At 40.4% G+C, this 25,828-nt stretch overlaps 1 protein-coding gene across 1 annotated transcript in view; it reads right to left on the reverse strand.

Moving 5' to 3' along the window:
* The window catches only part of LOC126765079 (lysosomal thioesterase PPT2 homolog), a 541,306-nt gene that overhangs the window by 134,820 nt on the left and 380,658 nt on the right, over positions 1-25,828 (reverse strand). The window lies entirely within an intron of this gene.

A 25,828-nucleotide genomic window follows, 5' to 3' on the forward strand; every position in this document is an offset into this window, starting at 1 on the left:
GGAGCCGTTGATCGCATGTCGTTTTGTGGAGCCGTTGAAACTGCTCGGGGAGCTGCGGTGGCTATGGTGGTTCGCGGCGCTGCGACTGGTGTAGTCTTCGAGCGCGGAACAGTAACTGCCGAACGTATTGTGGGCGTGGGCGCAGTTGGCATCTCGGAATCCATTGTTATCTGTTAAAAGATTTTATTTTAATTAACATATACATACATATATATATTCATATAGGCATTGGTGCCACGAAATGTGGCACGAGTGAGTCGTCATGTGGATCGACTCCCTTTTCTTGGTTTTTGTTGCTAGTTATTGATATTGGAGCATTTTATCATTATTTATTTTTCGTTTCTTTGTTTATTAATTACGGTTACGTTATTTTCGATTTACTTTTCGGTTTTATCGGCGGTTGGCAAAAAGCATAGCTTGACGAGCGGCCTGGTTAGTGTTCCCGTTTGAGTGCGGAGATCGACTACGCGAATATGACCGTCGGAGCCGTAGTAGAGCTTCTCTATGCGGCCAAGCCGCCATTCGGTGGGGGACAATCATCATTGATCAAGACACAATCTCCAAGCTTAGGCGCATTTTCTGTTGTTTTCCATCGGTACCTTCTGTGGAGGTCCTTTAAATAATCATCTTTCCAACGGCGACTGAATTCATGATGGAGAATTTTAATTCGTTCCCATCTGTTTAATAAGGAGAGCGTCTCCACGCCTGGCTCAGGTGTGGCCAGGATGGGCGCTCCTTTAAGAAAGTGGCCGGGAGTTAGTGCTGTGAAGTCTGAGGGATCTTGCGAGAGAGCTGCGAGAGGCCGTGAGTTGAGAACGGCTTCAATTCTAGTTAAGAGTGTCGTGAATTCTTCATAATTAAATTTGTGGTTGCCAGCTATCTTTTTAAAATGAGATTTGAAGCTTTTTACGGCAGATTCCCATAAGCCACCCATATGTGGAGCGCTTGGGGGATAAACTGCCAATTGATACCTTGGGGAGCATATTTTTGTACAATGTCTGGTGAGACTTGTTTCATAAAATCCACAAATTGTTTTTCTGTTGCTCTTTGGGCTCCGATAAATGTTTTACCATTATCGCTCATGACTTTTGATGGAAAGCCTCGTCGTCCGACAAAACGGGCAAAAGCCGCCAGAAAAGCCTCCGTCGTCAGATTCGTACATAGCTCAAGGTGTACTGCTTTTGTCGTGAAACAGACAAAAACAGCCACATAGCCTTTCATGAGGGTAGGAGACCTTAGCATGGATGCCTTTATCATAAAAGGCCCAGCAAAATCTACACCTGTAGTGGTGAAAGGCAGAGCAAAATTGCAGCGTTCAGGTGGAAGTGCTGCCATAATCTGCGATCGCATTTTCTGCTTATGCATAGTGCAGATTTTGCACATGAAAATGCACTTTTTTATTTGGGGCTTAAGTCGGGGTATATACAACTCTTGGCGAACCATATGTTGCATGAGGCGATGTTCGGCATGGAGCATTAGTATGTGGATATATGCGATGAATAAGGCGGCAAATGGACACCTCTCAGGTATAATTATAGGGTGGCGTTCATTATATGTTAGGCTTGAATTTGCAAGCCGACCATTCGCACGAAGCAGACCTTTCGTGTCTAGAAATGGGTTTAATACTAAGAGTGAGCTCTTTTTATCAATAGGCTTCGATTCTCTTAGTAATTCTATATCGCGGCTGAAGTAGCGCGTTTGAGTTGATGCGATAAGAGCGACCTTTGCTTTTTGTAAGTCTTGGTGCGTCAATTTATCGCAATGGAGATAAGTTGCTCCTTTAACTTTAAGTTTAAGCCGCTCTAGAAACTTGAGCATATAGGCAACTACCCGGAGGGCTCGGGGGAACGATGAAAATCGTTCAAGGATGTCAGTGTCATCCAGTGTTGCATGATAAGTGTCGATTTTACGACTTTCTGGGGCAAGTATGTTGCGCATGGGCGATTGTGGCCAAGAATCGGGAGATTCTGTTAACCATCGGGGGCCATTCCACCAGAGGGTGGAGGTGGCAAGATGCAGAGGTTTGCATCCTCTTGTACCTAAATCAGCAGGATTGTCAGCGCTGGCTACGTGACGCCAAGTGGCTGATCCTACTAGGTCAAGTATTTCAGATGTTCGGTTAGAAATATAAGTTTTCCACGCATGTGGTGGTTTTTCTAACCAGGCTAGAACTATCTCGGAATCGGACCACAAATATAATCTATATTTCGCCATATTTAAGTGGGTCTGCACCATTGAAGCTAGCTTTGCTAGTAGCAGAGCGCCACAGAGTTCAAGTCGTGGTAGACTTATGGTTTTTAGAGGTGCGACTTTTGCTTTTGCCGCCAGCAAGTGACTTGTGGTTGCAATATCGTTTTGTGTGCGCACATAAATAGTGGCACAATATGCCTTTTCAGAGGCGTCGCAGAAACCGTGTAGTTCCACTTTGTATTCGGGGGAATAGTTTACCCACCGTGGAATTTGTATCTTCGAGATGTCGTTCAAATTATTAGCGAACTGGGACCATTTTTCTAAGCGAAGAGGTTTCACTTGTTCGTCCCAGTCAGTTCCGTCTAGCCATAATTCTTGGATCAGGATTTTCGCTTGTATCATAATTGGCGAAAGCCATCCTGCGGGGTCAAAAAGTTTTGCCACCGAGGAGAGAATTTGGCGTTTTGTAACAGCGGATAATGCGGATATGGACTCAGTCGTGTATGAAAACTGGTCCGATATCGCATTCCATTGGATGCCTAGTGTTTTTGTTGTACTTTCCTTTTCAAATATAAGGAAATTAGTATCCAACAAATGATCTTTAGGAATATTTTTTAAAATATTTGGGTGATTGGCTGTAATCTTTTTTAAAGGAAACCCTGCGGTATTGAGGGCATTTATTACCTGTGATAAGGTCTCGTATGCTTGTGGAAGACTGTGGCTTCCAGACAGGATATCGTCTACATACGTTTGCGTTTTTAAGACTTGTGTTGCCAGTGGAAATTCTGGCTTTGTGTCTTCTGCCAGTTCGTGTAGTGTACGAATGGCTAGATATGGGGCACAGTTTACGCCAAAGGTAACTGTTTTCAATTTAAAGTCGCGTAGTGGACTATTGGCAGATTTTCGGAAAATAATCCGCTGAAAATCTTGATCATCTTTATGAACCAGTATTTGTCGATACATCTTTTCGACATCCCCATTGAATACGTATTTGTATATACGCCAGTTCAATATGAGGAGCATTAAATCTGGTTGGAGTGTGGGTCCCGTAAATAGAATATCATTTAGGGAATTACCCGAGCTCGTGGATCGTGATGCATTGAAGACAACTCGAACTTTTGTTGTTTTCTTCTCAGGCTTTACTACTGCATGATGTGGCAAGTAGAAAGAGTAATATTTGCCTCTTAAGATTTTTTCACATGGGCTTACTTCCTCCATGTGATCTAAATGAAGGTATTCTTCCACGACACCATCATAAACTTGTTTAAGCTCACCTTTTCTAAGTAGGTTTTTCTCCATACTTAGAAACTGCTGTATTGCAGAGGTGCGAGAGTGACCTAAGGCGAGTGTGTCTGGAAATTGTTGTTTTATTGGTAGTCGTACGATATACCGACCATTTTCTGATCGAGTAGTTGTGGCTTTGTAAAAGTCTTCACAATACTGATCTTCAGGTGTTGTAATTGGAATGGGGGGGAGTTCTTCTAACTCCCAAAATTTTCTCAATTGTGTATTGAGGTACTCGTTTGAGATTTCCTCAACTTGAGTTGTCATGGCTGTGACTGGTTCCGCAACTAGTCCACTTAGGACCCATCCGAAAATGGTATTTTGCGCCAGTAGTGTTTTCGAAATTTTTTCAACACCTTCTAATATGATTTGCGGTATAAGGTCGCTGCCTATTAAGATGTCTATCTGAGCTGGCGTGTTGCAGTTGGGATCTGCCAGTGTCAGGTGTGAAATTTTATCCCAATGCTTGCTATTTATTTGATAGCTTGGAAGCATGTTTGTTAGTTGCGGTAAGACAATAGCATTTGCTTGAATGCGCTTATCCGCTTTGGGGGAAATTAGGGTAATGGGGCAGATTTTACTTGAGTTTTGTACTACTCGTCCGCCCATTCCCGTAATTTCATAGTTGGCATGTTTTGTTGGCAGTTTTAGCCTATTTTGTGCCCTAGACGCTATGAACGATCGTTGCGATCCTTGGTCTATTAGGGCTCTTAGTTTGAACAGTTCTCCTCGATGTTCGATGGAGACAACTGCTGTGGGTAGTAGTACTCTACTATGATTTTCGCTGTGTAGCGTTTGAGTTTTTAATGCCTTTGAACAACATGGTGTCTCTTGGCAATTTTCTTTTGTTTCGGGAGTTGCTGTGGCAACTAAACCCGTGGCTTTTTTTGAAAAAGCGCTGCTATGAGATGTGTTGGGAAAGTTATTGAGATGTAACATAGAATGATGCCTTTTGTGGCAATATACGCAATTAAATTTGCTTTCGCAAGTATTAAGAATGTGTGAGTGGGACAAGCAGTTTGTACAGAGTCTTTTTGACCTGACAAAGTTGTTCCTTTCATTGACATTCATTTTTTTAAATTTCTCGCAAGCTTTTAACTTATGCCCTCCAGAACATAGTTCGCATGACGTGAATTTATTTTGTTCAGATGTGAACGATTGTGCTTTGAAAAAGCTTCTGTTTAAATGATTGTTGCTTCCGGCTTGGGGTCTGTTGAAGCTTCGATTTAAGTCTTGTTGAACGTTTTTAGTTCTGACTACTTTTTTGTCTACCCTTTCCGCAATTTCGTATTGGGTAGTTAAGAAATCTTTCATTTGCTGCCACGTTGGGCATTTTCTTCTTGATGAGAGCGATTGCTCCCACAAAAGTAATGAACTTTCTGGTAATGCGGCGGTACATATGTTTACCAGAATAGGATCCCAATTGTGAGTGGGAATATTTTGTGTCGATAGAACCGACAAACAATTTGAAACAGTGGATTCTAGTTTCATGAATTCTTCACTGGTTTCTCTTTGAATTTTAGGCAAGTTCATAAGTATCGTTACTTGCTTGTCAACTAATATTCTCTCATTTTCATATCTTTGTCTTAAAGCTTCCCAAGCTAAATTAAAATTATCGTCATTCAATGCGAACTGCTTGACTATTACGCCTGCTTGACCTTTAGTTTTGTATCGGAGGTGATACAATTTTTGCGCTTGTGATAATTTTGGATGGTTTATGTACACGGCTGTAAACATGTCCCGGAAGGACGGCCATTGTTCATAACCTCCATGAAATATTTCCGTATCACACGCTGGCACTTTGAGATGAATGCCTGAACTTGCCTCTTGGGCTTGCAATTGTGGTAACTCTACTCTACTGTGGGGAGTAGGTGAAATTGACTTAATAAGTTTTAATTGATCTGAGATCATTGCTTTTGTGTCTTCATAGCGGTCTAAGCAATTTTCGTATTTGGCGTAAGCCGAAGATTTAAAATTTTCAGGTAGATCTGAATCATCAGTTTCTACTATTGCGTCGTATGCAGCTTGGAGGCGTGTCCAAAAATTGTCAATCGATTTATTTTTTATTTCTAATACCGATTCAGAGTTGTCCTGAATCGGTGAAGATGCAAATCGAGTGCAGTATTTAATCAAGCTGTCACTCTCAGAAATGAATTTGATATAAGAAATGTCCCTCCCCCTTTTTTGCTTTGTAGCACCTTGCTTAGAGCGTGTAGCTTCAGCAGGTGTACATGGGCTTTTGTCGTCATTAATCATTTTCGGAATTCTTAAGAATTCTGCTTTGGATTCTTTTGAGTCTATGCTCATTCAGAAATTTTGAATTAATAAAATAGAAAAATGTGGTACCGAAAACTCTTTCAATAAATAAGAGTTATTATTTCCGAAAATTTGATTATTTAAATATATATGTTGTAACCGAAGCTCTTTTCAAAAAATAAGAGCTGTTATTTCCGAAAAAGAATTTAAAAAATGCGTTTATCGATTTTATTTCTCGTGTATTTACTTGCTTTATTTTTTTTGGAAAAAATATATATTTTTTTTGTTATGGTTTTATCGGTATGCCCTTGTATCAGCGCGCGCTGAACACTAGGTCAATACCCTTTGTACATACGTGTGGATGTTATGTGCATATAATATGCGTTAAATGAAATATGTGCACTTATGCTTGTTCTTGTTTGACAAGGAACAAGAAAATGCTCGAAAATCGCCAAATTGGACTTTTAATATTTGAATGTATGTACAAAGGTAATTAGCTTGCAATATTTAATTTTTTCAACCAATGTTGATTTTTCTTGCAGTTTATTTAATTTCTTGTATCCTATGTTTATAGGTATACAACATTTAAAAGTTTTCGGCAATATATTTGGATGATATTTCGCGTTTATATATTCGCGATTACAAATATGCGAAAGCGAGAATGTCAAATATATAATATGTATATGTATGTATATATAAATTTGCTTTGCTATGTATTGCGATTGTGGATATGTATATATATGTATGTATGATTGTATTTGCTCTTTTTGTGCTTTATTCTTCTTTATGCTTTTCCTTACTTTTTTGCAATTATCCCTCTCTCGGCCTAATAATCTAAAGCGGTATTGCATTTGCACGTATCCCTCTCACAGTCAATAAGCCGACGCGGTATTGCCAGACTGATTAGAAAGTAAATATTTGATTTTTTCCCCTTTTTTTCGGTTTGTGTGTATCTGTATACACTGAGGTAAGTTTTAACGGAAAAGAATAATAATTAATTTGGTTGCATATATATATGTATATTGGGGATACATATATATATATTATGAACCGTATTGTATTGCGCTTATATCGGTACTTGATTTTACCGCCGAGCTTTTACTAACCGTTTTTATTAAACGGATTTAGTACATATATACATACATATATAATGATAAATTAAAAGTGGAATGGATACACTCACTTTAAGTCCCCTCAGGGGATTTTGGGGAGTTCTGTCTGTAAGAAAACTGGGTCCGTGTGCGATCTTGGTGTTCCTACTGTTGTTGAGCTGCTTCTTCTCCGCTGTTCCAGTGTTAGTGGTTCTTTTGGTTATTAATTTAAATGATTTTTTATTTTATTTTTATTATTTATATTTTTTTTTTGTTTTTAAGTTTCGCGCCCGATTTTTTAAATTTCGCGCCCGTTTTGTTAGCAGAGTTTTAATTGTTGTGTTGTTTTTGGAGTTATTGATTTTTGTATTAAATTTCACTGTTTTCCCTTCTTTTTTTCTGTTTGTTTTGCACTTGTATGCACGTTTATTTGTTTTTTTCTTCGTTTGGTTTTGTACTTGTGTGCACTTCACTGCGCTTTAGGTTCACCGCACTTTTAATTACTTTTTTTTTTTTTTTTTTTTGTTTTATGCTGTTATGTGTATGTTTTATATGCTTATATGTTCACTTTTGGAACCTTTATATATGTATACATATATATAGTTTTTGTCACTCACTTCACTGTTTATACCAATGTGCCTTTCTGTAGGCTCGAAGGACCATGTAACTTCTCTGCACTCACCTTTTGGAATTTCGTACCACAAATACAGAAATAGGAAAGAAATGAATTTATCCGCGAGTGTGTGGTCGGCAGACACCAAACAGCCTTTTATTTTTAAGAAAAACCAAAAAAAAAACCTTGCAGTGTGTATAATTATTGAAAATGATTAATGTACATATATCGAGCAAATTTTATTGCGGTGAGGATCTGGATACTGGCGGATTGGAAGCGGGACGCGCAGAGATAAAGTCGACCGATCGCTGATGATGTCGCTAACGAACTGATTGGAATATCTGGTAATCGGTCCTTCTTTATCCCCGTTGATGCTGGATAGAATGATGCATATGTATGTAAGTGTGGGTGTCGGTGTAGAATGTGGGTTGTAAGTGTGGTGTGGTGTGGTGAAGATTGCGTGTTAGTGATGTAAGTTTTGAATCGATGTGGTGTGTGTGTGTTGAGGTCGGGGGAGGATGCTCATTTGTACAATCCAAACATGAGTTTTTTAATTGTAACGGGAAGGTCCTCCTACATACAATTTTCTATTTTTTATTATTATCATATAGAAAAATTTATATCTCGCTTCCAATTACTTGAAAAAATATATTGTTCCTAAGATTTTGTAGGAAATTGAATGCCAAACGTTCTAATCGGAAAAAGTTTCCTTGTTTCAATTGTGGTCAGGAAGGCCATATGCGTAAAGAGTGTCGCCAGTCTCCGAAATCAAAGAAAGTAAATGAGAATGAAAGTAAAAGCAGGATGGCAATGTTTTCAAATTCGCTGTTAGCAAATTCGTGTTTGCATTCTCAGAGCGGCGGAAATGTATGGTACGTTGACTCCGGCGCAACGTCACATATGACAAACGATCTGAAGTTACTTTCGAAGTTGAGAGCAGCAGAGCATAATGAAGTAATTTTAGCTAACAGAGAGCGAGTTTCTGTTAACAGCGTAGGCGAAGGCAGCCTGGTTTTAAATGTAAACAGACAAAAAGTCGAAACAAATATTCGAAATGTCGAATATGTTCCCAGTCTTTGCGCGAATCTTTTGTCGGTTCGGCAAATAACAAAACAAAACAAAAAGGTGGTGTTCGAAGGGAATGTATGTAAAATCCTTTATGCGAAAAACAGATTAATTGCAAAAGCGTATGCAGAAAATGGTTTGTACAAATTAGATTGCGCTAAAATTCCAGTTGGGAAAGCAATGACAACCATTGATAATTTTGAACTGTGGCATCGAAGGTTAGGACACATTTGCAAAAACAGCATGAAGCAGGTACAGAATTCAACGCTTGGAGTTAATTACAACGGCGCAAGTGAAAACGAATGTATTGTATGTTGTAAGGGTAAGAAAACTAGAATAACAACTAAATCAGCTGGTACTCGTGCTAAAAATTGTTTGGACGTTGTACATTCGGACGTGCTTGGTCCAATTAGCACAAAATCGTTCAGCGGTTCAAGAGTTTTGTTTGTGTTTGTTGATGATTTTTCAAGAAAGGTATTTGCTATACCGATTGTATCCAAATCAGACGCATTTGAAAAATTTAAGCAATTTAAAAGCGAAGTAGAAACGCGATGTGATCGTAAAATAAAAGTGCTGAGAACAGATAATGGCACTGAATATTGTAATTCCCATTTTATAAAATTTTTGCGTGAATGTGGTATTGTTCACCAAAAGACAGCTCCATATACACCCGAGCAAAACGGGGTGGCTGAGCGGGTGAATCGTACGTTAATTGAACGTGTGAGATGCATGTTGCTGGATTCTGGCCTAGGAAACATATTTTGGGCAGAAGCTGCAAATACAGCAGTGTACTTAGTAAATCGTATTCCTTGTAGAGGTAATAATCGAAGTCCAGGAGAAATATGGTCTGGTGTTAAACCAAATTTGAAACAATTACGCATATTTGGTTGTACTGCGATGGTTCATATACCAAAGCAAAAAAGTTAAAGTTAGATGCAAAATCAGAAGAGTGTATTTTTGTTGGTTATTGCTTAGAGTCAAAAGCATTTAGGCTTTACCGAAAATCTGACTACAAGTTTATCGTAAGTCGTGATGTAAAGTTTTTAGAAAATACAAGCAATAAATCCAAGCGCGCAGAACAAAATCTAATAGTTGATATTATTAATGAAAACGAAGCTAATGACATTAACAATTCAGGGGAGCTGAATGAGAGCGAATTGTGTGATGTCAGTATATCTTCGGAAAGTGAATATGTGAAAAGTATGCAGTCGTCGATCGGAGCGTATTGCTAACAATGCTAAAAAGAGCTTATTGTTAAGCGTGGTGTCTGATGCTAATGATCCTGTGAATCTTGAAGAGGCATTGAATAGTCCAGAGGCAGATGAGTGGAAACGCGCAATGAAAGAGGAGATAAAATCTCATAGGACAAACAGAACTTGGGTGCTTACGAAATTGCCTGAAGGTAAAAGAGCAATAAATTCGAAGTGGGTTTTTAAAACTAAGCGCAATGCTGAAGGTGCGCTGGTTCGTTATAAAGCAAGGCTCGTGGTTAAAGGTTGCTCACAGAATCAAGGCGAAGTTTATACGAGAGAAGTTACGAGATAAGTCATTGCAGCTGGAACGTATCTCAACAAGCGGAATGTTAGCAGATGGCTTAACAAAGGCTATACCTGCAGTTGAGAATGAATTTATTAATGTTAAATTAGGCTTAAACTAAAGTTATGTATCATTTAACATAATTTTTTGATTTAACTAATATTATTAGTGTTGTCAGATGTTTCATTAAAGGGAAGTGTTATGAAATAATGTAAATTTCTTACTCCCTTTACGCTGTTCTTATGTATATTATATTCAATAAAGTCAGTCATCATCTTACATTGAAACTGCGTGTACGTAACTCTGTTCAACATTATATTTAGTAGAATTTCGGCTTTGCTGATAAGTAAGTATGTTCAATGATATTTGAACAAATACTGTGTGTGAAAGATTGGAAGATTTAGCGGATGTAAAGCTTAGTATCCAGCTCTCAAGATGTTTACTTACTTCGATTAAGCCACTCACCTTAGAACTCGGCACTGGTTGTTTCACCGGCAATATGAAGCAAAAGACACAATTCGGTTTTATTTTGTTTGATTTAGTTATAAAAAACACAATTTGGGGGTTTTATTTTATTTAAGTAAAAAAGGCACAATTTAGATTTTGGTTTAGTCACTACTGCCAAAATAGATAACGATGTATGCAATGATATGGATACGTGCGGAAACTGACGCTGCGAAGACACGTTCGCTCGGTGCGAGATCGATGTAAAAAAAAGGGGAGATCGTCCTCTGGAGCGGTCGCTTTTGATGGTTAGATAGTGTAGAGTTGTGGTGTGAGGTCAGCATGTGTGGTATATTCGTGTGTAGTAGTGTGTGGTGTCTTCATGTAGAATGTCTGCATTTGTGGTGTCTTCATTTGTGGATCGCGTTAGTGTGGTGTGTTGTCGTGTGGTTGTTCAGGAACTACTAAGGCAACTTTTCCGCACTATTAGAAATCCCGAATCGAAAAAAGTCCGGAATCGACCCACCCTAATGTACATGTTTCTTGGAGATCTAGTGTAGGTGTAAGACAATATCACTTTACGACCCAAGCTAACATCTCCTATTCTTTTGCGAATAATCACTGATGTTGTTATATACATCTGCCCCAATTCACTTAATTCTGTCTTATAAATGTAGTCGATATCTATCTACTCTTACATACTTACATATCAACAATATACAGTAACAATTGTTTTTTGGACTTATGCAAAATGCTAAATTGATTCCTTATTGCAAATCGGAAACAATCTAGTTTTAACATGAGAACTTTATTTCGAATCGGTCTACTTTTAGAATTATGTTGAACGTTAAGCGATATTTTAACGTGGCAAGAAAAATCTTCATTTGGGAATAGTAAGGGATATGCCGATGGACAGCAGAATCAACTACTGATACATTCTTAACCACGTTGTTCACGTTGCATCATTTTATCTCTATTTCGATTCATAGTAATTGCCATGCAAATCTTTTTTTGTGCATTGCATTGTTCCTTCACTATACGAAAGGAACAAAATACATAATTAAATCTATCCAATTCAACAGAAATTTTTTTAATTAAAACACTATCACAAGTCTTACTTAAGGAGAAATTTAATGTGCATTAAAATGTTATTGTAACTGTTTAAATGAGTTAAACTCCCCCCGCCTCTACCCGGGAAAAACTGGCGCACCCTACCATATCACACTACACTTGAGAACATCACCACACCCAGCAAGCGGTCACCACACGACGACATCGCCGCCAAACCAACAAAAAGGAATTGGATAATCGCTTACTACACAATTCTTCATATATTCGTTTGGCGACACCCATTCTGCGCGCAGCGTTTAAGTTTCGATTAAAACGTCCGTTATCACCAGGATCCGCCTCGCTACAACACTACACTTCGATCGACATCAATCCTGCGTGCTACGCTCAACTTTTAATGCTAAAGGATACTGTCTCGATACTCTTCCAGATTATGCTATTCGACCACGATCTTCAGCACCGGCATCATATTTACTAACCTTTTAAAATATAAACTTGTTGCTTTAAATAAAATTGTTAAATCAAATCTAAAGCGTATATAGATATTTTCATTTCAATTCAGTCCAAACACAAATAACTAACTAGAAAAAATCCCAGTCACAAATCTGCCGTAAGGACGAGCAAAGGATCGACCAATGAATTGGCGCTTATAGTCGCTAAATTTGCGATAACATTTTTACCTGTGTTAACGTGGTACACTTTCGCCCGTCTTCTCCTTTCCAAAGATATACATTTTATCGATATATGTTATATATGTCAACGATAACACATTCAAAAAGGAAACACAAGCTTTTTTGTTAGTTTAATTATATATATTAATGATCTGAGTTAAGCACAACTTTGAGGTACTTGCGAAAAATTTCATATAAAGCAAGCAAATTATTCACGGAATGAGTACAAGTGTGATTACTGCTCACGATTATGAGAGAGAGAGTTTTGGCTTGTGAGCTGCTTAGCTTGTATGAAGCATATATTCACAAGTGTTTGGTTATGAGCTCACAATACATATGAATCTTTGCTTATGATTCTCTGACAATTATAATTATGAATACAAAACACTTGTGAATATACGAAAAAGCTCAATTGTGCGCAAGCCACTTTAGACCCGTAACGCTATGAACCAAAAACTAAAAAATCCATTACGAAAGTACTAAGAGTTACAATAATATTATTGTTTAACAACAAGGATTTTGTAACTGGTTCTAATAATGACTAGATATAATGAAATAAAAAACGGGGTTTTCATATTTTGTATTAATTTTCTCTATTAAAAAAATCACATATACATACTTACATTCATGTTCATCACTTATATGGAGGGATTCTGTAACTAGTCTCTAGTCTCTATTTGAGGCATTTTGAGGTAAAATCTCAATTTATGACTAGTTACTATTCACTAAACAGTCTCTACCGTTCGTCTCAAAATATTGCCTCTATTTTGAGACCTGGTAGTTAGCAAGTCACAAAACCAAAAAGAACTATTGTCTGTAATTTTGAATATACTGAATAGAGATCATCATAGATATTAATCGATTGTCTTTTTTTATATTTTGTAAGCAACTCAAACACGAAAAAATTAAAAATAAATCAATTTTACATAAATTTCGTAAATATTATGAAACAAAGTCAACATATATTTTTATTTTTATTGATAATGATATTTTTTGACTATGTTATAGACAAGTTAATATTTGTTATCGACATATTTATTTTCATTCAAGTGTAAAAACATCTCTGAATAATGAAATGTAATAGATTCTGTGGCTATCACTTACAGAATAGCAAAATCGTTTCAAGTCTCAAAAATTGTCTCTAACTTAAAATCTCAAATTTAGAGACTTGAGACTGTATCACAGTACAGAATCGCACAGATAATATTACATTTTATTTTATAAAATGATATTTCAGTTCCTTTCAATGGAATTAGAATTAAAAATAAAAATCACGTCAGTTTAATGGTATAAAAATTGCATGAATTATTAACAAAACACAAAATAACACACTTCAGTTCATTTCGGTAAAAAATAAAAATACTAAACATAAAATTTACATAAAGATTTTTGTACATACATAAGATTTAACTCCAAAGATATATACTATAAGTATGTAGCTCCGAAATATATACTTAGATTTGTAATGGGGTTTCATCCATAGCTGAGGTATGCTCAGCCGCTCCAGGGTCAGCCTTGGGACTCACGAACCCTTAGCAAAAAATATTTACTTTTTGTAATAGATGTATCCACACCCCTTATGTGGACAGCCAGACTAGCTTATATTTATATGGCGAGTCATGTGGAATCGATTGGATTTGGTGTGCCAGGCGTTGGTACGGTAATTACGGTAAGGTGGTGGTCCTTCTATATTCTGGTGAGGAGTAGTCACTCCCAAACACGGTGTTGACTGTACGGTACAGTGCATTATTCTATGGATCCCCTGCGAAGGAGAAATTATAAAAATATTAATATGTCAACCGAACGCGTTGACCTACGTTTAGCAACTCTTCGAGCACCATTCCTTTTCTCTAGTCCGTACTTACATGCGAGTCGCCTGTTAATCGCGTTAGTTTGGTAACGGTGCACTGGTGTGCAGGCTGCTGTAGTGACGCTGCTCGAGGCAGCGCAGCTGTGATATCGCTGTATCGCAACGCAACTGAGACTACGGTTGATCTATTGCGCGCACTGATATCACACCGTCTTGGTGTTGGTGGTATAAGGCAGAGCCATTGCGAGCACTGGTATCACACCGAGGTGTAATACCTTTTCAACGCAATGCCTGCGGAGCCTAACAAGATACCCCACTCTAATTGCGTGCACTGGTAACACACCGATTGGTGTACTACCTTTTCAACGCAATGTCAACAAAAACTAACTAGTGCACTTACCACTGCCTATTGCATAGCGCAGCTTTGGTCAGCGTAGTGAGGTTAATTGTGTGCGTAGCTTTGGTCAATGCAGTGAGGTGAAGTTTAGTAAGTGTAGGATATTTCTAGTATGGTGGAAAGCACTATGTTGAGGTATGGTAGGGATAAATGATGTACAGTGTTGGAGTAAATTATTGAAAGGTGGTAAAAGCCACGTTACAGTCCCCCCCTTACTTCGGACAGCGATACTTCGCTGGGTACAGGTGAAAGGAGTGGTTTCGACCTCCCACGATGGTTTGGCTGGAGGCTGGCTGGCTGTCTTGGTTGGCATGTGCCGTGGACTGGAAGCGGGTGTGGAGATCTTTATTTAACAGCAATTTCTTAAGACATGGTACAAGGTGCCTTATGTCTTATGATTATGAGTACTTAAAACTATTAACACAAATTTTAGTTTCTGGCTTTGTGTATTTAGTCGTACAAATGTACAACGCATCTCTCCTTGCCGTATCGCACCAGTACGCGATCGCCTTCCAACTTTTGCAGGGCTAAGCGCCGGCCTCGGAAGATTGGTGTTCTCCTTGAACGCCTGATGTCGTGTCATTATCAGCCCTTCCAGGAACCCTGGTACTCGTTGCAGTGCCTCGCTGGACGAGTCGGATTGAAGCTGCAGCCGTCACTTCGCTTCGATCTGCTGAGAGCGTCACCTGAGCATTTGTTTTGACTACGGGGTGTGTCGAGGTTTGGGCGGCGCGCAGCCCTGTCGTAGCACAGGCTTCGCGATTTGCTTCACATGCAGATGGGACTCGTCTGGTGGTTGGTATTTTACGCGCGTTCGTGCTGAGCGGCGTTTGTCGGGGCAATGCTTCCAGTTTTGTTGGTTTTATGACCGGCCGCGGTTGCTGGTTGCTGACGCTGTGCTCCCGGGGCTGCTTGGGTGTCCTCGGGCGAGTTCGGGCAGCTGACCCATTGGCGTCTACGTTGATTGCGTGCAATTGATGCACCTCTGTTGCATTCGTATGCACACGAGGTCGTGCTCCCGGTGGTGGACGAAAAGGCTGTGGCTTTGTAGGCTCATCTGGTGGCAGTGGTTGGAGCTTGGTATAGCGGCCCGATGCGTGTGGCATTCCGCTAACTACGTGTTTCATTTCGTTTATCTGGAGAGAGATGAGCAAACGGACGCTTCGATTAGTGTTGGCAACGTCTATTGTTGCGTTACATTAGTAATAAGTAGCTCGGAGCTGGAGTCCGTAAGCTCGGTAGAGAGCGCGCCAGCAGCTATTCGAGTTTAGTATTCGGTTGGCAACTGCTTTAGATCCTGCAGATGCACATGGATGGTACGCGCGCCTGGTTCGTTAGGATTCACGAGTTCGACTGGTTAGTCGACTTGAATTTTCTGACGATATATGGGCCAGAATATTTCAGAGCAAGCTTCTGTGCAAGGCTGTTTACTGCGGAAGAGAGCGGATGATCTCTTTTGAGTACTTTCTCGCCGATAAGTGGCTTCCATGGTCGTCAGCGCAAATCGTAGTATTTCTTCTGGCGTTTTGCTGCAGTAGACAAGTTGCGAGAAATTTCTTGCCAAAGCTCGGTGAGTGTCAGCACGGTGGTGGCTTCTTCGTCAGGCGCATTCCCTTCTTTACGGATTTGTTTCGGTGTAGCCGGTGTGTACCAGAAGTTTATCTCAGCTGCTGATGTTTTTGTCGAGTAGTGTTGTTATGTATCTATTGCGAAAGCTATTTCGGCTAGTTGGTGGTCCCAGGTTCGATGATCGGCCTTTGCTCGTTGTGAAATCATAGTTTTCACGATTCTGTTTGTGCGCTCGGTTGGGTTCTCGTGTGGAGCGTAAATGGCGGTGAAACAATGTTTGATTCCGTGGCTCTCCAGGAAATGTGTAAGCGGCTTGCCGGTGAATTACTTCCCGTTGTCGGTAAGGAATATGTCAGGGCAACCAAACCGGTATATCACGCGCTCTCGTAGCGCCTTTATAACACTGGCGGTGATTGCATTCCGGACTGGCATGAGCTCCACCCACTTGGAGAACTTATACGTGAGCACTAGCAAGCATGTGTTGCCATTTGTTGAACGCGGTAGTGGACCTACAAAGTCCGCCGTTACAACTTCCCACGGTCGTGAGCATTGCATGGTGGCCATCATCCCGGCAGGTCGGAGCTGGTCTACGTTATATTCGGCACATTGTTGGCATCGACGAACATATCTGAGTGCATCCCTATGCATCCCAGGCCATGAATACCCTTCTTGTGTGCGTTTGAGTGTTTTGTGTACACCCATGTGACCGCCGGTACTAGCGTCGTGATTTTCTCTCAGGACTTCGAGTCGACGGGTCTCTGGTACGCATAGTTTCCAGCATGGTGACCTGAATAGCTTATTGCGTGGGGCGACGAGCCGAAAGAGTTGGCCATCGATAAGTTGGTAATCGGGATATTTCTTCGGTTGATCGTGTACCTGGCCCGTACGTCTTTCATACCATCTATCCGGTTGATCATGGACGGCATGCAAAAGTTCCGCATCGCCTTCTTGGTCTTTCAGTGGGCATCTGGATAGCGCATCGGCGACTACGTTGAGGGTACCTTTGCGATACTCTATTTCGAAGTCAAACTGCTGTAGCTCTAGTGCCCACCTTGCAAGTCTTCCGGATGGGTTCTGCAGGGTGTGAAGCCATTTAAGTGAATGATGGTCGGTGATTACGGTGAAATGATAGCCCTCCAGGTACGGTCGCATTTTTCTTATGCCCACAATACAGCTAGATACTCCTGTTCAGTGGCAGAGTACTGCTTCTCCAACTCTGTCAAGCTGCGACTGGCGTATGCTGCGACCCGTTCTTGGTCTGAATGGCGCTGAAATAGCACTTCGCCTAGTCCTTCTCCGCTGGCGTCAGTCTGCAGACAGAAGGGCCTCTCGAAGTCGGGGAAACCCAGGATGGGTGCACTAGTTAGTCTTTCTTTAAATACCGCGGTTCAGCGGTGCTGATATTTTGGCAAAGTCTGCTACGAAACGTCGGTACCACGAGGCTGCTCCTAGAAAGCGGCGTAATTCTCTGATGGTGGTAGGTGCTGCCATATCGCTAATGGCTGGGACTTTAGCTGGGTCTGTGTGAATACCCTCGGTCCTGACTACATGGCCCAAGTAATGGGGGCGTTGCTGCACGAACTTACACTTTCCGAAGTTGATCTGCATATGGTTTTGCTGAAAGCGCGTGAACACCGTTTGCAAGTTATCTAAGTGCTCTTCAAAAGTGTTTCCCAATACAATGATGTCGGCCAGATAGGCAAAGACTTTCGGCTTTAGTTCTGATCCCAGAACGGTGTCTAGGGCACGCTGGAATGTTGCCGGCGCCGAATGCAGCCCAAAAGGTATTACTCGCCACTGGAATAAACCTCTCCCCGGTACTGTAAATGCGGTGTACAGGCGTGAACGGGGGTGTAGCGGAACTTGCCAGTAGCCGTTTTTCAGGTCGATGGTCGAAATGTACCGAGCTTCCTTGAGTTGGTCTAGGATTGCGTTTATTTGGGGAAGTGGGTATGCGTCTGGTATGCTTGCTGCGTTAAGTTGCCGGTAATCTATACACATTCGCCAACTTCCTTGTTTCTTTCGCACTAGGACAATGGGCGTGCTATAGGCGCTGTTAGAGGCTTCGATGCGGTCTGTTGTAATCAATTCGTTCACCTCTGGATTGATTACTTCTTGCATCGCTGGGTTGCGTGGATAATATCTCTGCTTTAGTGGACGGTCGTGTTTAAGGCGAATTATGTGTTCGGTGGCTGTGCTGGGGCTGGTGATCGTCGAGAATACTGCCGCGTTTTCAGTGAGGAGAGTATTCAATTGGTGATTCTCCTTTTCTGTAAGATGTTACTTTTCGGTTAGCATAGCAAGGTGATCGGTAGGTGCCTGTGTGCTTAGGCGTGTAGCGGTTAGGGGTTGACCATCGATGGTGATAGTCAGGCCTCGCTTCCTTAAGAAATCCATGCCTAAGATGACATGTTCCGAAAGCGTCGGTAGAGCTGATACAAGTAGGTGCGTAGACTTGTTACCCAGCTCTATAGTAACAGGATACATTTTCGTGCTATGTATATATGTCTGGTTAACTAGCTGAATGCGACGGGTCTGGCGTCTGGCTTTAATTTGGTGTTTATCTAGATGACGTTGAAGTTCTTTACCGATATATGTGAGCGTGGCTCCGGTGTCCACCAGAGCTTCTATCTGCATGCCTGCGACAGTAATGGGCAAATAATAACGGCCATCTTGTTTCCCTTCTGGGTACGGCATCGTTGCTTTGAGTGCTATTGTACCGGGTTTGGACGGAGTAGCTCACACTGTCGCGTGTCGCAGTCTCGCGACATTATTCCGTCGCGTCCACAGCGAGAGCAAAATATTCGCTGCTGGTTGCGACATTGGTGCCTTCGGTGTCCCGGCTGCTTACATCGCCAACAAACTTTCTCGCGGCAATACTTAGTACTTAGCGCCGTCAAACAGTGATTGGTGTTTCTTCCTTGCCTGGCCTCCTCGCTTCTTAACAATTCGAATTCTTCGGTTAACTCGAGTAGTTCGTCTACGCTGACGTATAAGCGATATTCCACCCTTAGACCGTCATATATACGTTCGGTGTGATCTTCATCGCGAAGTTTAGGGTGCTGGCGAATAAGCGTTTGGATGGCCAACACATAATCTTTTGCTTTCTCTCTGGGTAATTGCTTGCGCTGATGGATGGTTTCTTCCAGATGTGCGAGGTGTCGTTTCGGTAAAAAAAACCGTTCAGCCTCGTAACGAAAGTCAACCCACGTGTTTATGACATTGCGTTTTATACGAAACCATTGCAGCGCTTTATCTTGCAAAATTTCCGGCATAGTAGCAAGAAGCTGGTTATTTGCTATAGAGTAGCATTCGGCTAGTTCTTCGCATCGCTCTAGAAAGTCGTGTAAATTTTCGCGACCGCTGTAGCGTATGTTCCATCGCCGCACGGAGTTTATAACCTCCAAATCTGGCAATTTTGCAGCCGATGTGATGTCCTCACGTGTTGCTATTGCTTTGCTCGGGATTCTTACCGTGGTGGTTGGAACAAGTATGGTGGCATTACCTTCCTCTTTCATTTCCCTTACTAAAGCTTTCACTAAGTCCTCCGCGGATATATTGTGGCGCTTTGCACGGATGCAGGCGCTCAGCTCGCTACGGAGATCTGCTACGGTGTGCCCTTCGACAGCGATGTGGTGTCGTCTGCACTCGGTGACTATCGTTCCTTTTTTAGCCAATAAATCCAACTAGTCGTGTCTGTCTCAAGCGTTAGAGCCTTATGCGCTGAAGTACTGCGATGCTTATGATTGTGTAGGGGGTGTGGCGAACCTGATTCATGAGCGTTGGTGACCGTTTCATATTTTTCACTGTCACTCACAAAGTCAGGTCCCTGCTCGGGCGCCATTTGTAATGGGGTTTCGTCCATAGCTGAGGTATGCTCAGCCGCTCCAGGGTCAGCCTTGGGACCCACGAACCCTTAGCAAAAATATTTACTTTTTGTAGTAGATGTATCCACACCCCTTATGTGGACAGCCAGACCAGCTTATATTTATATGGCGAGCCAGGTGGAATCGATTGGATTTGGTGTGCCAGGCGTTGGTTCTTGTTGAAGTCGGCACGGTAATTACGGTAAGGTGGTGTTCCTTTTATCTTCTGGTGAGGAGTAGTCAATCCCAGACACGGCGTTGACTGTACGGTACAGTGCAGTATATTCTCGATCCCCACTGCCTATTGCTGCTGCCTGCTGTGCGACCGTCCTCGCTGGCGAGCTGGAAGAAATGATCGCATTCGGTGTGAAGTGCTTGCTTATATAGCAGCATAGCGCAGCTTTCGTCAGCGTAGTGAGGTAAGTTGTGTGCGTAGCTTTGGTCAATGCGGTGAGGTGAAGATTAGTACGTGTAGGATAATTCTAGTATGGTGAGGGTAAATGATGTACAGTGTTGAAGTAAATTATTGTAAGGTGGGAGAAATCTGAAACAACTTATTTCCTTTCCTAATTTTGCGGATGTGTCGAAACCTTTGTCTAAGTTGACGAAGAAAAATGTGCAATGGAAATGGTCGTCAGACGAAAAGAATGCGATCGATAATCTTAAAAAATTTCTCTCGTCGCCACCGGTGCTGCAACAAGTTGATGAAACCAAACCCTTTGTTTTGAAAACTGACGCAAGCGATTATGCGCTCGGAGCTATTTTACTGCAGGGGGAGAACGAAGGAGAACACCCAATTGAGTATGCCAGCCGTCTTTTGCTTCCGGCTGAGAGAAATTACTCTACAACGGAACGGGAAGCACTGGCCGTAGTTTGGGCCGTAAAGAAATTTCGTGGCAGATGGGCTTTGCAACTACAAACGTATAATTTGAAGCAGCAGGCAAACAAAACATTGTTACAGATATGTTATCACGTCCACCGTGTTTGACCGAAAACCATTCTAACATAAATTCTTTTGAGATAGATTTTCCTCGCAAAAGCGCTGAAGAATTCAGAAAGGAGCAGTTAGAGGATGACGGACTGAAGGGCATAGTAGAATCGCTTGAAAAAGACGATAAAAACGTAACCAGACATACTGGTCGTGGATACATTATGGTAAATGGCGTGCTGCACCGATTCTGTTCAGACGAAGATTCAGAAAACGGTCAACTTGTAGTACTCAAAACTTTAAGAGAAACGGTTTTAAAGAAATTTCATGCTGATCCAACTGCAGGACATTACGGGATTGATCGTACTATCAGTCGAATCACACCACTTTATTTTTGGCCTGGAATGCATACGGAAATTGCTCAATATGTAAAATCATGCATTGAATGCAAAGAGTACAAACCAACAAATCTGAAATCAGAAGGTCTACTTCAAACAGTTTCAAGTAACCAAAGGTTTGAGATCATCGCTCTTGACTTATTTGGTCCTTTACCTCGCACTGCGAACGGAAATTGTTGGATACTAGACGTAGAAGACTTATGTAGTCGCTGGGTTGAGCTATTCGCACTGAAAGAAGCTTCAGCAGAAATTTGCGCAACCAAAGTTTTAAACGAAGTTGTTTTGAGATTTGGTGTACTTCGTCGTATACACGCTGACAATGGAAGCCAATTCATTTCCGCTGTAATGCAAAAACTTGCTTTCTGTCTGGGAATCAAGCAAACGTTTACACCACTTTATCACCCGGAGGCTAACCCCGTTGAAAGAAAAAACCGTGACCTTAAAAGTCAACTTTCAATATACGTCGACAAAGATCATACTTCATGGGATGAATGCTTACCAACCATAAGATTCGCTATGAATAGGGCAAAATGTGATAGCACTGGTTTTTCACCAGCCTATCTTACATTCGTCAGAGAATTAGGAAGCCCTCTAGAAGCACACTACGATTTAAAAAGAGTAATCGAAGCAGAAAACTTTGTACCACAAATAACTCCGCATTTAACCAAACTTGCCAATACACTTAAATTAGCAGGAGAGGTACAAGAAAAACAGCAAGACCGAAATAAAACTTGCACTGATAAGAAGCGGCAACCGCAGCCTTCATTCAACATTGGTGATACAGTTCTTGTTACAACGCATTTTTTAAGCAAGGGTAGTGAGGAAGTGACGTCGAAATATGCGACACGAAGAGATGGTCCGTACCGCATCATAGCAAAAAGAGGTGCATCATGTTACGTGATTGCAACAATTGATAATCCAGATGAGCCTATTGGAACACACCATGCAAAAGCACTGACGCTATATGAAGGACCAAATGCTAAGCCGAAATATCTGCACAGAAGACGAGGACGACCAAAGGCTGCATGTTCATCTGCAAACACAGCGACTAACAATAGCATGCAACAATCTATGTCACACAACAACAACACGGTAAATACCCACAGAAATCATACCAACCCATCAATTAGAGTTCTACGTCCGCGAAAATATAATTTGCTGACTTCATTATCGGGACGATTTCTGACTCAGAGGGGGAGGATGTAACGACTGTTACCGGATGCACGGATGCTATAACTATTAATACTTTACAATGTTATTCGTTAGTAATGGTAATTATTAAAAGCTCGACAATGTTAGAAGCTACATTATGTTAAGTTTACATTTTTCATCATTTTAAATTCACCACAGTTTTACTCAATGTTTGAATACTTATAACTGTGATCCTTTTATATTAACTTTGCTCAATTTGACTATTTAAGTACCCTGTTAATTTGAATTCAGGTCATTCGAACTGCGACCAATAAAGATTATGCATCAAAAATTCTAAGCTGCCTTATACTTTTCTTTGGAAGCTACGATTAATATAACTTGGACACAAGTAGACAGCATTGGCTCTTGTGGCTGGTTTTATTGATCAAAGTCAAGTAGAATCACCTTAGGGATTAACTACTTCCCTACAATTGGCACCTAACGTGGGGCCTTATACTTTTCTTTGGAAGCTACGATTAATATAACTTGGACACAAGTAGACAGCATTGGCTCTTGTGGCTGGTTTTATTGATCAAAGTCAAGTAGAATCACCTTAGGGATTAACTACTTCCCTACACATTAACCTTTGTGTTAAGTGCTGAACACATAGAGCGCGACAGACTGCAAGTGACATCTGTCAAGTATTAAAATACACACCCTCTTAAGGACACAGTTAATTAGACAGCTGCACGACTAAAAGCATAAAATACATCTGTTATGTCATTTGTAATAACAATTGATAATTTAAAACAAATAAATTTACCTATTTACTTATTTTTTGCATACAAAATTTCACTTTGAAAAAAATATTAAAATTTCATTCAAGTGAAAGGTATTAGTATGGCCACAACGAAATTGTGTACATGCAAAATGGACAGCTGTGTTATCTTGTGTACATGCCGTACATTATTATGTCGCTGCCTTCTTACAAATGTTCATGTAGAAGGATTCACGACATCATTTACAGTTCACTGTCGTGCTGCCATGTCGTGTCGCGCTCTATGTGTTCAGCACATCTGATTATTTGACAACAGGTCTACCTTAACTACTCCCTTGTTAAGCTCGAAGCGTCCGCGTTTCGACAAAGTCATTTTGAATCTCGAAAATCGATGTGATAGTGGGAGCAGGTCAAAAAAAAATATTTTTTTACAATTGTAGTAGCTTATAACTAGGTTTATAAAGTTGTTTTAATGAAATGGTAATAAGTCGATGTGATAATGGGAAAAAAGGTATAATTTTTTTTGTGTTTCTTGTTACGGTTGTAGTTGTTTAGAACTAGACTTACAAAGTAGTTTTAGAGAAATGGTAATAATTCAAAATCAATAAAAGTATTTTCTTTTAAATCTCTTATGTGACTTAAAAATAATATTTTCAATTTTATTATTTAAATTATTTTTTTTTGTTTTTTGGGAAGTCATTAAAGAAAACTATCGCAAAAATTGTGGATTCTTTTCCCTTCGATCATAACTGCAGTACCGTGATCTCTTTCGACAACTTTTTCTATTAAATTTGTATCAAATGTATTACCCGATCGTTTCTTTCTTCTTAAAAAAACCTTTTCTCCAACTTCATATGTTTTAAGAGTTTTACTTGCGTTAAACCTTTTAAGAGTTTTTTTCTTGAGCTTCTACTAACCTTCTTTTAATAGCATTTCATTTTTCAGCTGAATAATTGTGAAATAGGTACGTCAATAGGCTTAGCGTTTATGACAGAGTGAATGTTATGATTGCATTTGTGGGTTGCTAATAAAATTAGGTCAGTAGTTTCATATATTTGCTGCTGTTCTTTAATACAATGCGCTATTTCAAGCAAGGTAGAGTGAAACCTTTCCACTTCGCCGTTGCTCTCGCTGTGAAGTGTGGGGATGAAGAATTGGTCGATAGAAAAGTGATCTCTTAGTAGTGTTTTTATTAAATTGGAAGTGAAAGCCTTTTCGTTGTCGAATACAACGGTTTTTGTATTGGTGACATTTAATAAAACCTGTAGAAGAGCATCTTTGACATCAACAGTGGATCTTGATGCGATTGGCTTCACCACGGCAAATTTTGAAAATTTGTCGACGCATGTCAAAAAGTTCTGTTTGGTAGTGCTCTATTTGGGTCAGCAAATGCATTTATGTGTGTGTTAATCACATCCCGAAATTGAGTTTTTATGCGAAATGGAACATAGTCTCCTTCTGTTGTAATCAAATTGCATGAGAATTGCTGTAGTTTCTCTTTACCGTTACGGTAAAATAAGTACCCATTTTCAGTATCAACATTTGCCTCAATTTCTCTTAGAAAATCGTATCCAATGATACCATCAAATGTACTTAAGTTGGGAAGTAAGTAAATTGTTGAGGTATGATCGAGAACATTCATAGACTGTAACTTGAAGGGTTTACCGATACTTTTGATGCCTTGCGGAAGTTAAAAATTTTAACATAGTTCTTAGAAGTTCCGGTGTCGATTAAAATGCGTAGCTCCTGACCGTTTTTGGAAGTTTTAGTTATAAACGGCAGGAGCGACTTTAGTTTAAATAATTAATTTATTCAACTTGTTTCGTATCGCTATCAACTTGATTATAGTTATGAGTATCATCATCAAGGTAACAACTTTCCGCATAAATTCTGAAATTATCCCCTTGAGAATACTCTTCATTATATCTTACGCAATCTACTTGATCAAATATTTCTTTTTCAGGCAGAAAGTTAACTTTTTGCATTTTATTTTGGGGTGTCTGATTTGAGGAGGATTGCTCGCATGATCGCTTAAATATCGTAGGATGAATCGTAAAAGGATGCTGCGGCGGACCATTTCGTATTGACTGATGTGGTTGAAAATTATTTTGATTTGGCTGGTAATGCGGATTATACTGATTTTGAGGAGAGGAGCGTTTATGGTAATATGAGGTATTATTGTCGATTTCCTTCGGCGTTGGTCTAGTGTGAGTGTTTTGAAAGTTGCGGGTAATGCGTTTAGTGTGCTGTTGCGAATAAGGTTCTGCTGTTAATGAGCTTTCGGCGGCAAAGGCGCTGGCAAAGTCATGACGCATGTGAGTAATTTCAAGCTCTTGAGCTACTGCGAGTGCGCAGGGAAGATCCATAGTGGACGACGAAGCGCCGAAATGAATACCCGTAAAGCGTTTTCTCTTGCTCGATCGTTAAGAGCTGCAATAACAATTGTTTGTCAACTTTGTCATAATATTCGGAAATTGACATCCTACCTTGCCTTAACACACTAAGTTCGTTCTCTAGGGCATACAATGGTCTTTTGTCGGAGTACTATTGATCCAACCTTGCAATGATTGCTTGAAAATTAAGCATTGTATTGAACGACGAAAAAGTAGAATTAGCAGATTCAGTGGTTTTGTTTCGAAATATTCCTGTTGTAATGTAGTATTTTTCCGAACCCTCTTTATAATAATGCATTGCAAACTGGACAGCGGTACGCCTTGCCAGATATGATAACGA

This window comes from Bactrocera neohumeralis, unplaced genomic scaffold, assembly GCF_024586455.1.
Source record: "Bactrocera neohumeralis isolate Rockhampton unplaced genomic scaffold, APGP_CSIRO_Bneo_wtdbg2-racon-allhic-juicebox.fasta_v2 cluster10, whole genome shotgun sequence".
Lineage (NCBI taxonomy): Eukaryota > Metazoa > Arthropoda > Insecta > Diptera > Tephritidae > Bactrocera > Bactrocera neohumeralis.